Source organism: Rana temporaria, chromosome 1 (assembly GCF_905171775.1).
Source record: "Rana temporaria chromosome 1, aRanTem1.1, whole genome shotgun sequence".
Classification (NCBI taxonomy): domain Eukaryota; kingdom Metazoa; phylum Chordata; class Amphibia; order Anura; family Ranidae; genus Rana; species Rana temporaria.
Genome location: NC_053489.1, coordinates 505,621,606 through 505,637,845, shown reverse-complemented (window position 1 = coordinate 505,637,845; position 16,240 = coordinate 505,621,606). Strand labels below are relative to the sequence as shown.

Genomic DNA, 16,240 nt, shown 5'->3' with positions numbered 1-16,240 from the left:
TGTGTGCTGGTTTTATAAGATTAAAGCTGATTAACTGTTTATGACCTGAGTTATTAAAGTTAAGCAGCACTGGTATGCATCAGTTAACTTAACAACAGCTCTGACTAATTGTTAGTTTCTATGCAAGGTGAAAATCACCAAAAAGAGAACATAAAACATCCATATTACATTTTATTTTGATTCCTGGAAGGTTGCCTACTGTAAGTTAACCTGTATTGGCTGCCCTAGCCAGAAGGAAGTAAGGAAAAGAGAGAAACTAATCAGTGCCCTAGCCAGAAGGAAGGGTTAATGGTTTTCCGCCTCCCCCAGGCTAACCTCATTGGCTTTTCGGGGTCTGGTCTCCCATCCTGTGTGTTTATAAGAGGGAGAGGGATATAAGGGGGAGAGAAGGGGGAAAGCGAGAAGAAGAGGGTCGCTGGGTCTTGGGGTGCTCTCTAATGAACTGACTCATTGGGACTCCATTATTATAGACTACTGTTATTCTGGATTTACCATTTATGGACTCTTACTAGCAGCCGCAGTTATGGTTAGTTAGGAAAATACTCTTGACTGTAAAACTGTTATGTTGAGTTCTTACAGAAAGTTATATTAACCACTCTGATCCTGGTCTGAAGTTACTTTGAAGGGGTGCATGTTAGGTCTTGGCGTATCAGAAGACCTAGGGTCTGTAAATGGATCAAGGTGTATGAATAAACACTACTGAAATGGATTAACTCGGCAAGACAAGTAAGAGGAGCATCAAGTCGTTAGGCAAAGTACCTAGTAAGGTGATGTGTCCTCCAGTAATGAGGGAGGTCTGTATTCTGGCTCCCAACCTAGCAGTGTGTTTACCATAGTTACCATGAACAGACTAGCATTATGGAGATTTAAGGCTTAGTCACAAGGTACAGGAAGAATTAATGGGCATGCATGATCTCTGTGCTATGTGCTCGGCCGGAGTGGGCGCAGACTTAGCACGTCCTTCCTACTTCAAGACATACAAGCACCGTGTGTAGCAACATGGGACAAGTCATTTTACAGAGGAACTCTTCACTTCATCAGTTCACACAATGAGGCTCATCTCTAAATTGGGGAACTGCCTAGTGTTTGACTCTTTATATGACCGCAGTCCCTGCCTGGTCCCAGCATTGTTGAGCATGCCCTGCGTTTTGTATACCCCCACATGCATGGCGCAGTAGGCTCCACACCTATATTATAAAAAGTCAGCACACCTGACTCCTGACTGAGAAAATCTACTGCTTTAAAAGATCCAGTGCCTCACACCTTATTTTTACTTTACAATTTTCTTCTGAGAGTGGGAATAACCCACTTTCACATTCCTAGTTGCTGCAAACACATTTAACATTCTGGGGTAAATGTGACAAATCATCACTAAAAGATTGTTGCTATGTGCAAGGCAGCTAGCAGGAAGTAAGTATACAATACTCAAATGATACATTATTATGATGATGATAAAGTGTAGCACCTTAGTGTAAAAGAAAAAAAATAACAACAAATAAACCACATGAAATAATTAGGTGAAAAACTATTGCACCATTTGTTAGAAATCACATGAAATAAAATTAAATAAAAAAAGCCCCTCTGAGTTTAAGGTGTTTATGTATTGCTTCCACCAGGAATCCACAACACAAAGTGACTGAGAGTAATACCTCACTCACCATATCCAAAGCAGCAAGTAGCATGTACAGAATCGCCAATTACAGCCTTCCTCTATGGTCTTGCAGCTCTATCCATCCACCTGGGATGCTCAGGCTGCAGTACTCACAAAGTCACTCAAATGAAAAGGAATGTTTTCCACATGAACTGACTGTAATTGAGGCTTCACACCAAATGGCTCACTGTGCCAAACAATGCTGACATTGTACAGAACTTCTGACTGTTGCAAACTTCACTACGATCACCAATATGTGTCAACTGGAGCCCAGGAGGTTCAAAAGTCCAGTTGATTTCTAAATCCAAATGCTGGATTATTTTTCCACCTCCATCACCTGCTACCAAAGCCCTCAGCAGCAGCAGCAGACCCATGGATGTTGAGTGTGAAGGGTGTGTTGGGTGAAGTTGTTATTACTTTATTATTTCTCCTGTCGCTCCCAGACTCTCTGCAGCTCTCCAGGGCACAACATTTTTAAAATCGAATTGAAAGTTAAACAAAGATAACATTACTGTAAATAAAGGAGAAAAAAATCACAACACAGCACAGTAAAGATGGGAGGGTTATACAGTAAGGGATTGATTTACTAAAATTGGAGAGTGCAAACTCTGCTGCAGCTGTGCATGGTAGCAAATCAGCTTCTAAATTCAGCTTGTTCAAATAAGCTTTGACAAAAAAATAAAACATGGAGGCTGGTTTCTATGCAGCGATGCATCAGATTTTGCACTCTCCAGTTTTAGTAAATGTAGTCCACCACACAGAAATCCAGTACTATACAGCAATATGCACCCCTGCATACAGTATACTATGATATTGCCCACATAGTACTGTATAGGAGCAACTATCTCTCCCTAAAAATAGTTAGAGCCGGTTCACACTGGGGCGACTCTTCAGGCAATTCAGCCACCTGACAAGTTGCGTCCCATTGTACTCAATAGAACCATTCTAATAGGAGCGACGCAAGGCGACTTTAGAAAAAGGTTCTTGTACGACTTTGGGGGCGACTCGAGGCGACTTGCATTGACTTCTATACAGAAGTCATTTTGCAAGTGGCCTCTGAAGTCGTCTTTAGGATGCCTTGTCGAGTCGCCCCTGAAGTTGTGCCGCCCCAGTGTGAACCGGCTCTTAGCTGCCCATACCTACTCAAAGTCTCTCTACTTGACAAAATATAGTCTCTATATTGACAAAAGGCTGCTGAAAACCCTGGTTTTTATATGGAGGAGGCTGGCAAAAACAAAATATATATAACTGGCCCTTCTATTCCACCTGACTACAATTTAAAAGCTAGAAATTAAATTATTGGTTGATGTGGCAGTGAACAATCATATTTGTTTTCAATTGAAAAACTCATGGTTGACCTGCAACGTACATTCACCCTTATATATAGGTTTTTGGGGTTTCATTGTCTTCCATATATTTTTAAAGTCCAATAGTGAAGCGCTGCACTATTGGACTTTATTATTTTTGTTTGCTTTATCTACAAACTGTGCTAAATGCTTTGTTTCAAAACCATTGTGTTCTTAAGTTACCGCAGATATGAGTTCACCCTGTTTTTTTCCATATAGTTTTGCTTAACGTAATGATGTTTTTTGCACGTAGACTTCCTCTATAAGCTATAAATTAAATTAGATATACAAATTTCCTTATAAAGTTATTCAATTTTGTTTTACTTTGACATGATTAGCCATATCTAGTCTTTCTACTTAACTTTAATATAAAAAAGCAGTTTATGAACATTTATTTCAGCTAAAGAATATTGAGAAGGGCTTCCCTTAAGAACCACATAATGAACTTCACTAAACCGTTTTGAGTTTATATAATAAAAATTGAGCCTTTCTGAAATAAATGAACAATAAAACATCTAATTAAATTTTTGTAATTTAATTCTGTCATTTTCATCAGTAATATTGTGCATGTTCTAATAGCCCACTAATCTGTAAAATCAAAATGAAGAAAATTAAGGCACAAAAAAAGATCATGCAAAAATAAACAATTCATACATTTTCTTATATATGAACATGTAAATTGTAATGGTACAATCAAATCAAACACAAAGGTAAACACGAAAATTAAAACATAAAAATAATTGAAAGGGTTATTTTAAACAAAACCTAAGAATAAGAATGTTATATATTACAGCCTATCAGTCCTTACATACAGTATCTGCAGAACCTCCCCATCACCATTACATATGGAAAAGAGGGTTATAGTTGATAGCTTGGGAACAAATAACATTGGTATTTCGGTTGAGTAGCAAGGAACAGTTAATATCACTAGAAGACTTTTCCACAAGTTTGGAGGAAAACTGGGCAGGCTCCTTGCACGTTCCATTTGGGAACATTGATTACACTCGTACAAACCACATATCACCTTTTCACAGGGAGATAAAATAAATAAGCCAGATTACATTAAAGATTGTTCAGATACTTTTAATGAATGCTTATATAACTTTGATTTTAACAAGACTTTTCCAAGTAACAATGAGAAATTGCAGGGTATTGACTTATACCTCAGGAAATTGTGCTCACTTGAATTGCCCACTTGATAAAGGTGCTGGGACACTTCGGGTTTACTCTACATTACTATGGTTCTTTCTTTAACACATACATACAGTATATAGCACTTTGTTATAGCCTTCAACTCACTCTATTCTGGAAATTGTTTTTCCATGGATTTTCTCTATGCTCACATCTCTGTATTCCCCAAAGAAGACACATATATGCAAACGGTCACCCTATTTTCCCACTCAGTACAGACCTCAAATTATTTACTAAAGTGATTTAGCTACTGCCTTACCTACCAATCCATAAAGACCAGGTACGCTTCCTCCTTAATTGAGAAGCTTGGGATAACACTTGTAGGTTTCTCAATCTAATTAATCTCACACACACAAGGAATCAAACAACAATGCTTATCTCAGCAGATGATGAGAAGGCATTTGACTGGCTTAATTGGAATTAACTGAAGAGCACTCTGCTATATAAAGACAATATATGAGAAAATGTCAGGATGCCCTATATTCCCATCCAGTAGCCATTGTGAGAATCAATAAAGGCTTTATCCAAGGACTTCCCTTTATCAAATGGAAAACGTCAGGGCTGCCCCTCTCTCTTTTTATTGTCCTAACATTTGAACCACTTCTACAAAATATTAGGGGGGGATAACAGTATTACTGGCGTAACCATGTCTAAACATCATTATAAAGTCTGCACATTTGCAAATGATCTCCCGTTCTAATTAACAAATTTTGAGATTTCTCTATATCAAACCTTTTGAAAGACCCTTGATACTTATTTGTCTCTCTCAATCTATAAAATTACCTTATTGAAATCTGAAGCTTTAGTTCCAATAGTTCTTTATTTTAGAAGAAAATAATTTGGCAACAAGATGCAATTCATACTTGTACAAAGATTGGTAACTGAGATTATATGAAATACACAATGTCATAAGTTGCAAAAATAAATTCTCATCACATTTGTTTATTGAAGTTTAACAACTTACACAGATATGTATATACGTCGTAGCAGAAAGAAAACAACATACAATGTTATAAAATAGGATTGTAGCTCCAAAGATTAGCCGAGGATGGTTTAAATAGCTTGACCTTAACATAGGACTAACATCTCAAAAGACGCTTTCTTATGTTATACAAGAAAGGCTAAAATCAAAATGAACAAGAAAAATATAATGTAGCCTCAGATTAAAAGTTAGCATTAATTATCAGGAATATTAACCTTAACCGCTTGCCGACCGCCCACTGTCAACGGTTGATGGAGGCAGAATGGCTCCCCTGTGCGAATCGCCGTAGCTTTACGGCAGCCGCTTTAAGGTGTAAAGGGGGCGCTATGTCCGTTGGGCACCAGTGAGCACAGTACGAGGATCTGTGCGTGTAAACACACAAATCCATGTTCTAGCAGGGGAGAGGAGACACATTGGGCCTGATTTACCAAGCCTTTACTCCATGACTCATGGAGTAAAAGCAGGAGTAGCAGCCGTTTGGCCATTTACTAAAGAAATACGCTGCTAGTGCAGTGTATTTCCCTAGTTACTAATGTGCTCCGTGCGCCCAGGAGAGGGTGCATTGTGCACCAGTACAGACCTGGCGCACGGCACATTAAACTGTAAATTGCGGGGGTTTGGGCGGGAGTTTATTAGGGGGGGAGGTGGGGGGATGCAGGGGAAGTGAAGTGACATGTGTTTAAAAGTGTTTGGCGGGCCGAATTGAAAGGGAAAGTGTTTTTTGAAAACAGATCCCCGTACGCTTGCACAGTGCGCCTGAACCTCGGGAGGTTCATTTGCATACTGGGCATGCGCAGAGAGAAAAGTCAGGGATTCCCGTGCGCCTTGTCAGTACGCCGTGAAAATCTTGGTAAATACCAAGCGGCGAACCCGTGAATGCGCTGCGTGACGCGGCGCACGGGAATCTCCAAGCTGTTTTCAGCCCTGAAGGGGAACTCGGCGCCAAATTTCAAACTTGAAATCGGCGCGGGTCCCCCTTCAGGGCTACATTAGGCTCTTAGGCTTGGTCCGGAACGTGAGGGGTTAAACCCGCGCCGATTCGGCGCGGGGGTCCCCCCCAGATCCAAACCAAGCCCTCATCCCAAGCATGCAGTCTGGCCCGGACAGGAATGGGGGAGGGGACGAGCGAGCGGCCCCCCCCCTCCTGAGCCGTACCAGACCGCATGCCCTCAACATGGGGGAGTGTGTGCTGTGGGGGAGGGGGGCACTGCCCCCCCACCCCACAGCACTCTTGCCCCCATGTCGATAGGGACAAGAGCCTCTTCCCGACAACCCTTGCCATTGGTTGTCGGGGTATGCGGGCGGGGCTAATCGGAATCTGCGAGCTCCCTTTAATAAGGGGGCCCCCAGATGCCGGCCCCCCACCCTATGTGAATGAGTATGGGGTACATCGTACCTCTACCCATTCACATGGGGGAAATGTAAAGTAAAATAAAACACCACACAGAATAAAATATTTTATTAATCTGCTCCGGAGCCCCCCCTTTCTTCTTTAGCTCTCTTAGAAGGGGGGGTTTCTTCTCTCCCGATCTTCCGCCGGGACCCTGGGCTTCGGTGATTTCTGCCAGGGGAGGGCGCCATCCCTCGGTCCTCTCCGGAGCCTTCCGCCGGATGCCCCCACCCCATTTAAGCTCTTTTTCATTAGGGAGGGGCATCCGGACTTCGGGGTCTTCTGCCGGGGGATGGCGCCTATCCCCCGGTCTTTCCGGTGCCTTCCGCCAGGGTTCCGGTCTTCCTGGTCTTCTGCCGGGGGTGCGCCAACTCCCAGGTCTTTTCTCTTCTGTCTTCTCTGCTCCCTCTTCTGCCTGGCTCCCCCGCGGAGCCAGGGCTTTCTTCCGTCTTCTTTCTTCTCTCTTCCTTCTTCTGCCTGTCTCCTCCGGGAGCACAGGGCTTGTCTCCGCTGTCTTCTTGCTTCTCTTCCATTGGATGTTGACACGACGAGGTCCGGCGCTGGAATGCCGTCTGAGCAGTGGGCATGGACTTATATAGGGCAATGCCACCATGTGACCTCAACCCATGTGACATCACATTCCCATCATGCCCAGGGAATGTGATGTCACATGGGTTGAGGTCACATGGTGGCATTACCCTATATAAGTCCATGCCCGCCGCTGACACGGCATGTCAGCGCGGAACCTCGTCGTGTCAACATCGAATGGAAGAGAAGGAAGAAGACAGCGGAGACAAGCCCTGGGCTCCCGGAGGAGACAGGCAGAAGAAGGAAGAGAGAAGAAAGAAGACGGAAGAAAGCCCTGGCTCCGCGGGGGAGCCAGGCAGAAGAGGGAGCAGAGAAGACAGAAGAGAAAAGACCTGGGAGTTGGCGCACCCCCGGAGGAAGACCGGAACCCTGGCGGAAGGCACCGGAAAGACCGGGGGATAGGCGCCATCCCCCGGCAGAAGACCCCGAAGTCCGGATGCCCCTCCCTAATGAAAAAGAGCTTGCTATTGGTGGACAGGCTTGACGTGCTGATTTACAGCACTGTGCTTAAATCTAGCGCAAGGCAATCCTATTCAAATTGTGGGTGTTTGAGGGAAGCCAAGTGAGTGTTAGAACCCCTGCTTTGTGTTTTTTTATTTTTGTGTTGAGCTTTGTGTCCCTTTTCTTAAAATTGGCTTCACTTCCTGTCACACAGCTGAACAGGAAGTGAGGTTAAAACCCTACCAGTGTCATTTCTTGGGGACACAGGTCAATCTAACTAGTGTCCCCATTAAGCAAATTGCACTCCAGCACTGCTGTGTACACCCCAAATCATGGGTCTTCAAACTACGGCCCTCCAGTTGTTCAGGAACTACAATTCCCATCATGCCTAGTCATGTCTGTGAATGTCAGTGCATTACAAGGCCTCATGGGATGTGTAGTTCTAAAACAGCTGGAGGGCCGTAGTTTGAGGATCCCTGCCCCAAATGATTATTTAGTTTGGGGTTTAGTAAAGGCAAAGCCACTCTGCAGTACAAGCATAGTTGCTGAAAATCAGAGAGGAAGCACTGATGGTTTTAACATCCAATCCTGTAGAAGCAAAGTTGTTTTGTTTTCTTTCTTCCTTGCTTTGCACTTGTAGTGCAAAGTGGATTTGCCTTTAGTCAATGGACCCCAAAGTCCAAGATCCCTAATAATTTGGGGTGTACACAGCAAAATGCTAGAGTGCAATTTACATAATGGGAAACTATTTAGCTTGATCTCTGTGTCCCCAAGAAAAGATATTAGTAAGGTTTTACCCTCACTTCCTGTTTGGCTATGTGACAGGAAGTGAATGAATTAGAAAGGGTGAAGACACCTCACAAATGTTGTCACTATCAGGGGTGCAGACATCCCCAAAAAATGAGCAGATAATACTTATTTGCAAATTAATAATTTTTTAGTTAACATTGGGTGGGGTGCTCTAACGCACACATTCCTACATATTAGCAATGCTCTATCCTGGCCTATTGGCATGGTTATATTTTTTGGGGCTCTCAATAAAACTCGATGAAATTTGTGCTTAAACTAGAACCAGGGGCGGACTGACAACTCATGTGGCCCCTGGGCAATAGAAGATTATGGGGCCCCTCTGGCTTACAGATGACCACCACGCCAGGAGGTAGTGCAGAGGCGGGCAGCTAAAATCTTGGGATATTCACATTAAAAGCATGTCATTTTCGGACATATCGGGGACAGATCTAAAAAAAACACAGATTTTTACATACTGTCCCTGGTTTTACTGAGCCTGGCAACCCGGATGGGGCCCCCTAGTGGCATGGGGCCCTTGGGCAGTGCCCGAGTGACTCAATGGTCAGTCCGCCCCTGACAAGAACTATAATCAACAAGTTTTATTTTCTTTAATTTTGGATAGAGTGAGGGAGGGTTATAGGCCCTGTCAGTTTATTTTGTATTATCTGTGTCCAATTGGGGAGATTTGCCTTCACTTCCTGCCCCATAGCCAAACAGGAAGTGAGAGAAAAACTATGCAAATTAACCACTTCCCGCCCAGCCTATGGCCGATTTACGTCCGGGAAGTGGTTACACAATCCTGACAGGACGTCCTGCAGGATTTCATGCCGCACGCGCCTGTGGGGGCACGCAGTGCGGCGATCGGTGATGCGGGGTGTCAGTCTGATCTCAGTAAAGAGTCTCTCACGGAGACGGAGACTCTTTACCACGTGATCAGCCGTGTCCAATCACGGCTGATCACGATGTAAACAGGAAGAGCCATCGATGGCTCTTCCTCACTCGCGTCTGACAGACGCGAGTATAGGAGAGCCGATCGGCGGCTCTCCTGACAGGGGGCGTTCGCGCTGATTGTTTATCAGCGCAGCCCCCCCTCGGATCACCACACTGGACCACCAGGGATGCCCACCCTGGACCACCAGGGTGTGCAAAAACAAAAAAAATATAGAACAAAAAACAAAAAGCAATAAAAAATAAGAAAAAAGATGCCAATCAGTGCCCACAAATGGGCACTGACTGGGAAAATCAGTGCCACCCCACAGTGTCCATCAGTGCCACCCCACAGTGCCCATCCATGCACAGTGCCCACCTATCAGTGCCCACCTGTGCCACCCATAAGTATCCATCAGTGCCACCCATAAGTGCCGCCCATCTGTGCCGCCCATGAGTGCCCATCAGTGCCGCCTATGAGTGCCCATCAGTGCCGCATAGCAGCGCCGCCAATCAATGCCACCTCATCTGTGCCGTCAGTACTACCTCATCGATGTCCATCAGTGCCATCTCATCGGTGCCCATCAGTGCCGCCATATCAGTGCCCGTAATTGAAAGAGAAAAACTTATTTACCAAAAAATTAACCTAAAAAAATAAAACCTTTTTTTTGTTTCAAAATTTGCAGTCTTTTTTTAGTTGTTGCGCAAAAAAAAAAATCGCAGAGGTGATCAAATAACAAAAAAAGAAAGCTCTATTTGTGGGGAAAAAAGGACGCCAATTTTGTTTGGGTACAGTGTTGTATGACCGCGCAATTGCCATTCAAAGTGCGACAGTGCTGAAAGCTGAAAATTGGCTTGGCGGGAAGGTGCGTAAGTGCCTGGTATGGAAGTGGTTAAGGGAATCCAGTGCCCCCCCAGAACTAGTGTGTGGGTCCCCTGAAAATTACTGGGCGGGGTTATACAAAAACAGGGTGTGACCTTAGGAGGTGCAGATATGTAGTCAGGCCTAGGGCAGAACCAAACCTAAATATACTACTGCATATTAGGGCTTATTTAGACCGGAACCGATTTACAGCGTGTTTTTATATTGTGGGAGGAAACCCACGCAGGCACAGGGAGAACATGCAAACTCCATGCAGATGCTGTCACGGGCGGGATTCGAACCAACGACTCTTTTGCTGCTAGGTCAAAGTGCTATACACTACACCACTGTGGTGAACGAACATGATTGCAGCTGAAAGCATGAGAACTTTTTTTTTTTTTTCAATACCATGCTTTCCAGCCTTATTGACCCCGCCTCTCTCCATAAAGAGGACCTGTCACACACTAGTCCTATTACAAGGGATGTTTACATTCCTTGTAATAGGAAGAAAACTGATCATTTTTTTTTTATTTTTTTATTTCAGTGTAAAACATTATAAAACTAAATAAAAATAAATAAGAAAACCCCAAAAAAAAATTTTAAAGCGCCCCGTCCCGACGAGCTCGCGCACAGAAGCAAACGCATACGCGAGTAGCGCCCGCATATGAAAACGGTATTCAAACCACACAAGTGAGGTATCGCCGCGATCGTTAGAGTGAGAGCAATAATTCTAGCCCTAGACCTACTCTGCAACTCAAAAAATGCAACCTGTAGAATTTTTTAAACGTCGCCTATCGAGATTTTTAAAGGGTAAAAGTTTGATGCCATGCCACGAGCGGGCGCAATTTTTAAGCGTGACATGTTGGGTATCATTTTACTCGGCGTAACATTATCTTTCACAATATATAAAAAAATTGGGCAAAATGTATTGTTGTCTTATTTTTTAATTCAAAAAAGGGATTTTTATCCAAAAAAAGTGCGCTTGTAAGACCGCTGCGCAAATACGGTGTGACAAAAAGTATTGCAATGACTGCCATTTTATTCCCTAGGATGTCTGCTAAAAAAAAATATATAATGTTTGGGGGTTCTGATTAATTTTCTAGCCAAGAAATTGTGATTTTCACATGAAGGAGAGAAGTGCCAGAATTAACCCGGTGGGCAAGTGGTTAAAGTACTCATGGCTATAAAGAATAGAGTCATTGCTCATTAAAAAAAAAAAAAAAAAAAGGGGGTCCCTCCAAATTAAATTACCAGGCCCTTCAGGTCTGGAATGGATATTAAGGGGAACCCCGCCGTAAAAAAAAAACCAAAAAATGGCGTGGGGTCCCCCCAAATATCCATACCAGACCCTTCAGGTCTGGTGTGGATTTTAAGGGGAACTCCACCCCAAATTGAAAAAAAAAATGGCGTGGAGTCCCCCTAAAAATCCACACCAGACCCTTATCCGAGCACGTTGACCTGGCCGGCCGCAGAAAAGAGGGGGGGACAGAGTGCGGCCCCCCCCCTCTCCTGAACCGCACCAGGCCACATGCCCTCAACATGGGGAGGATGTCCCCATGTTGATGGGGACAAGGGTCTCATCCCCACAACCCTTGCCCGGTGGTTGTGGGGGTATGCGGGCGGGGGGCTTATCAGAATCTGGAAGACCCCTTTAACAAAGGGGACCCCCAGATCCTGGCCCCCCCCCTATGTGAAATGGTAATGGGGTACATTGTACCTCTACCATTTCACCCCAAAAAAAATGTCAAAGTGTTAAAAATGACAGTAGCCGGTTTTTGACAAATCTTTTAATAAAATCTTCTTTTCTTCTTTCCTTCGGGTTTCTTCCGCTGCTTCTTTCTTCTCGTTCACATCTTGCCCGACGTCTTCTTCTATCTTCTCCGTCCGTCCTTCAGCCTTCTGGTCCCGCATCTTGCCCGTTGTCTTGTCCTGTCTTCTTTTCCGTCCGCCTCCTCGTCCGCATCTTGGGTCTTCTGCGGTGTTCTTCTCGTCCCCGGACCCAGCGTTTGAATTTGATTTGGCCGCCGTTTTCCCGCTCCTGGGACCCGCCCCCCTCTGACGCCACAAGTAAACTCCTTAGAAGGTCATGTGCGTCAGAGGGGGGCGGGGTCACATGAGTGTGACACGGCGGGAACTTCTTCTCCGGGCGGCGCGATTGAAATTGAATTCCCCTGCTGTGTGACGCTCTGCGACCCCGCCCCCCTCTGACGCACATGACCTTCTAAGGAGTTTACTTGTGGCGTCAGAGGGGGGCGGGTCCCAGGAGCGGGAAAACGGCGGCCAAATCAAATTCAAACGCTGGGTCCGGGGACGAGAAGAACACCGCAGAAGACCCAAGATGCGGACGAGGAGGCGGACGGAAAAGAAGACAGGACAAGACAACGGGCAAGATGCGGGACCAGAAGGCTGAAGGACGGACGGAGAAGATAGAAGAAGACGTCGGGCAAGATGTGAACGAGAAGAAAGAAGCAGCGGAAGAAACCCGAAGGAAAGAAGAAAAGAAGATTTTATTAAAAGATTTGTCAAAAACCGGCTACTGTCATTTTTAACACTTTGATATTTTTTTGGGGTGAAATGGTAGAGGTACAATGTACCCCATTACCATTTCACACAGGGGGGGGTCAGGATCTGGGGGTCCCCTTTGTTAAAGGGGTCTTCCAGATTCTGATAAACCTCCCGCCCGCATACCCCCACAACCACCGGGCAAGGGTTGTGGGGATGAGACCCTTGTCCCCATCAACATGGGGACATCCTCCCCATGTTGAGGGCATGTGGCCTGGTGCGGTTCAGGAGAGAGGGGGGGGCCGCACTCTGTCCCCCCCTCTTTTCTGCGGCCGGCCAGGTCAACGTGCTCGGATAAGGGTCTGGTGTGGATTTTTAGGGGGACTCCACGCCATTTTTTTTTTCAATTTGGGGTGGAGTTCCCCTTAAAATCCACACCAGACCTGAAGGGTCTGGAATGGATATTTGCCGGGAACCGCACGTCTTTTTTTTTTTTGGTTTTTACGGCGGGGTTCCCCTTAATATCCATTCCAGACCTGAAGGGCCTGGTAATTTAATTTGGGGGAACCCCTACACATTTTTTTGTTTGTTTTATGAATGAATCCCTTTAGAATTGTCAGAGCCGACAATTCATTATAGCCGCGTGTGAATTTTTAAATGACTTTTTTCCTTCTGAATGTCATTTTGTGCAGGGGGAGTTCTAAGTGCGGGAAAAATGCGCTATTTCACATGCTGACATTACACCCCCCCTAGGTACGAAATTTAAAGGAATATTTCACTTTTATTGTTTCACTTTAAGAATTATTAATTTCACTGCTCCCGAAAAAACGGCCGTTTTAAAAAATAAAAAAAGCATTGATACATGTTCCCTGGGGCAGGACTGAGGTCCCCAAACACTTTTTAGGACAAAACTTGCAGATTAGCCTTTAAAATGAACACTTTTGATTTCTCCCATAGACTTCTATAGGGAGTTCGGCGCGGCTTTACATATTAGTTTCAATGCGCCGGCTGCTACGCTGGTTCATGCGCCCAATTAAGCCTCCACCCGGAGTACTAATTAACGCATGAACCAGCGCAGCGCACAGAGCATAGTAAATCAGGCCCATTGTGTGTTCCTAGTATATAGGAACACCGTTCAGTCTCCTCCCCCAGGCAGTCCCATCCTCCTACAGTTAGAACACACTAAGGGACACACATTTAACCCCTTCATCGCCCCCTAGTGTTAACCCCTTTCCTGACAGTGACATTTATACAGTAATCAGTGGCTATTTTAGCTCTGATCGCTGTATAAATGTCAGTGGTCCCAAAAAAAGTGTCAAAAGTGTCCAATCTGTCTGGCGCAAAATCGCATTCCCGATACAAATGGCAGATCACTGCCATTACTGAAAAGAAAAATGCTATAAATCGTATACGCTATAACTAAATTAATCAATATATGCTTATTGCGATTTTTTACCAAAAATATGTAAAATAATATATACTAGTGATCAAATACCACCAAAAGAAAGCTCTATTTGCGAAAAAAGTATGTCAATTTGTGTCACACTTTCTGGATGACTTCTCTGCATGGCTACCCTATTTTCTCTCGTCTGCCATCATCCTAGGTGACTTTAACATTCCAATCTTGTAAGTGCATTTGCTGTAGATCTGACGGGAATCTCTGAAATAAGGCAAAGCTCTGCTGATTTTATCATCCAATCATGTGCAAGCAAAAATGCTGTTTTTTTTTTATTTTCCTTGCATGAGCCCCTCAGATCTACAGCGACGGCACTTGAAAGTGCACTGTCAGTGCACTTGCAGTGCAAAGTGGATTTGCCTTTCGTAAATTACCCCCATTGTGTTTTTTTTCTAAATTGTTGCTCTTCTTTTGTTTATAGCGCAAAAAAAACAGAGGTGATTAAATACCACCAAAAGAAACCTCTATTTGTGGGAAAGGACGTCATTTTTTTGGGGTACAGCGTTGCAGGACCATACAATTGTCAGTTAAAGTGACACAGTTTGTCTGGGGTTTATTGCTTTAGGAAATACAGTATCTTTTAGGGGAGCCAGGTATATATTTGATTTTCGACTGCTTGTGCCTTTGTTTGTAGCACACTGCCGCATAGTTGTGCATGAAAGTAGTGCTCACCAAAACACCACATATTGCCATAGCTGCAATAAAATTTAGCCAATTCCTCTACCTTTGTGTTGCACATTTACTTTGAAAGTAGTAAATGAGGTGTCAGAAAAGGCAAACATAAAACCCGCCAAAGCCAGCTACACCTTGTGATACCCAGCACTTGGTTGTATGGCTGTACTGGAATAACTTTTAAGGCATTAACAGCATAATGTTTGAAATTAGTTTCTGCCATGCTGCATGAAATTAAATTCTAAAAATGTGTAAAAACATGAATAGTAGATTCATTGCTGTTATAGTGACCATCATGTATACAAAAAAAAAATGTCAGTCAGACCTAAAGTGAGCCACAGAGGTTCTGCACATGGGACTAGTAGAGGGTAGGGATTTTAGAATGCTAATTTTAAAGGCTAATATGCAAGTTATTGTAATAAAAAGTGTTTGGGGACCTGGGTCCTGCCCCAGGGGACATGTGTCAATGCAAAAATACGTTTTAAAAACGTAAATTCTTTAGGCAGCAGTGATTTTAATAATGCTTAAAGTGAGACAATAGAAGTGAAATATTCCTTTACATTTCGTACCTGGGGGGTGTCTATAGTATGCCTGTAAAATAGTGCATGTTCCTGTGCTTAGAAAAGTCCCTGCACAAAATGACATTTCTAAAGGAAAAAAAGTCATTCAAAACTACTCGCGGCTATAATGAATTGTCGGGTCCCGGCAATACAGATAAAAGTCATTGAAAAAAAAACAGCATGGGTTCCCCCTTAGTCCAATACCAGGGCCTTTGGTTCTGGTATGAATATTAAGGGGAACCCCAAACTAAAAATAAAAAAAAGCATAGGGGTCCCCCCAAATTCCATATCAGGCCCTTTAGGTCTGGTGTGGATTTTAAGGGGAACCACGCACCAAAATAAAAAAAATGGTGTGGGGTTCCCCTCAAAAATCCATACCAGACCCTTATTCGAGCACACAACCTGGCAAGCCGCAAGAAAAGAGGGGGGTCCTCTTTGTACCCCTGCTGTGCTAATTTTGAGGTGCTCCCACCATCCCTGTGCTGTGCGGACTTCCTCCTGGGGCTGTACCCCTGCTGTACTCATTATGAGGGGTTCCCATCATCCCTTTCTCAATATGGCAGTCGTTGACTCATTATGCTCATTATGAGGGGCTCCCACCATCCCTGTGCACATAATGAGCACAGCAGGGGTACAAACCCAGGAAGTCAGCACAGCACAGGGATGGTGGGAGCCCCTTATAATGAGCATAATGAGTCGATGACTGCTATATTGAGAAAGGTATTTTTTGCTTTTTAAATTCATCATAACGAATGTTTGTAATTGTTACGAAAAGTTACAATCAAATTGAATTTCAGACTAACGGCCCGGGCTACAATACCTCGTCGACTCTCATTATGCTCATTATCAGAGGCTCCCACCATCCCTGTGCTTTGCTGACTTC

General features: G+C 44.1%; 1 non-coding gene across 1 annotated transcript; it reads left to right on the top strand.

Moving 5' to 3' along the window:
* The first annotated feature begins 14,846 nt into the window (after nucleotides 1-14,846).
* On the top strand, nucleotides 14,847-14,976 carry LOC120925409. Its single transcript, XR_005746683.1, has one exon. It is a non-coding gene; the product is annotated as a small nucleolar RNA SNORA13 (small nucleolar RNA).
* Nucleotides 14,977-16,240: the final 1,264 nt, after the last annotated feature.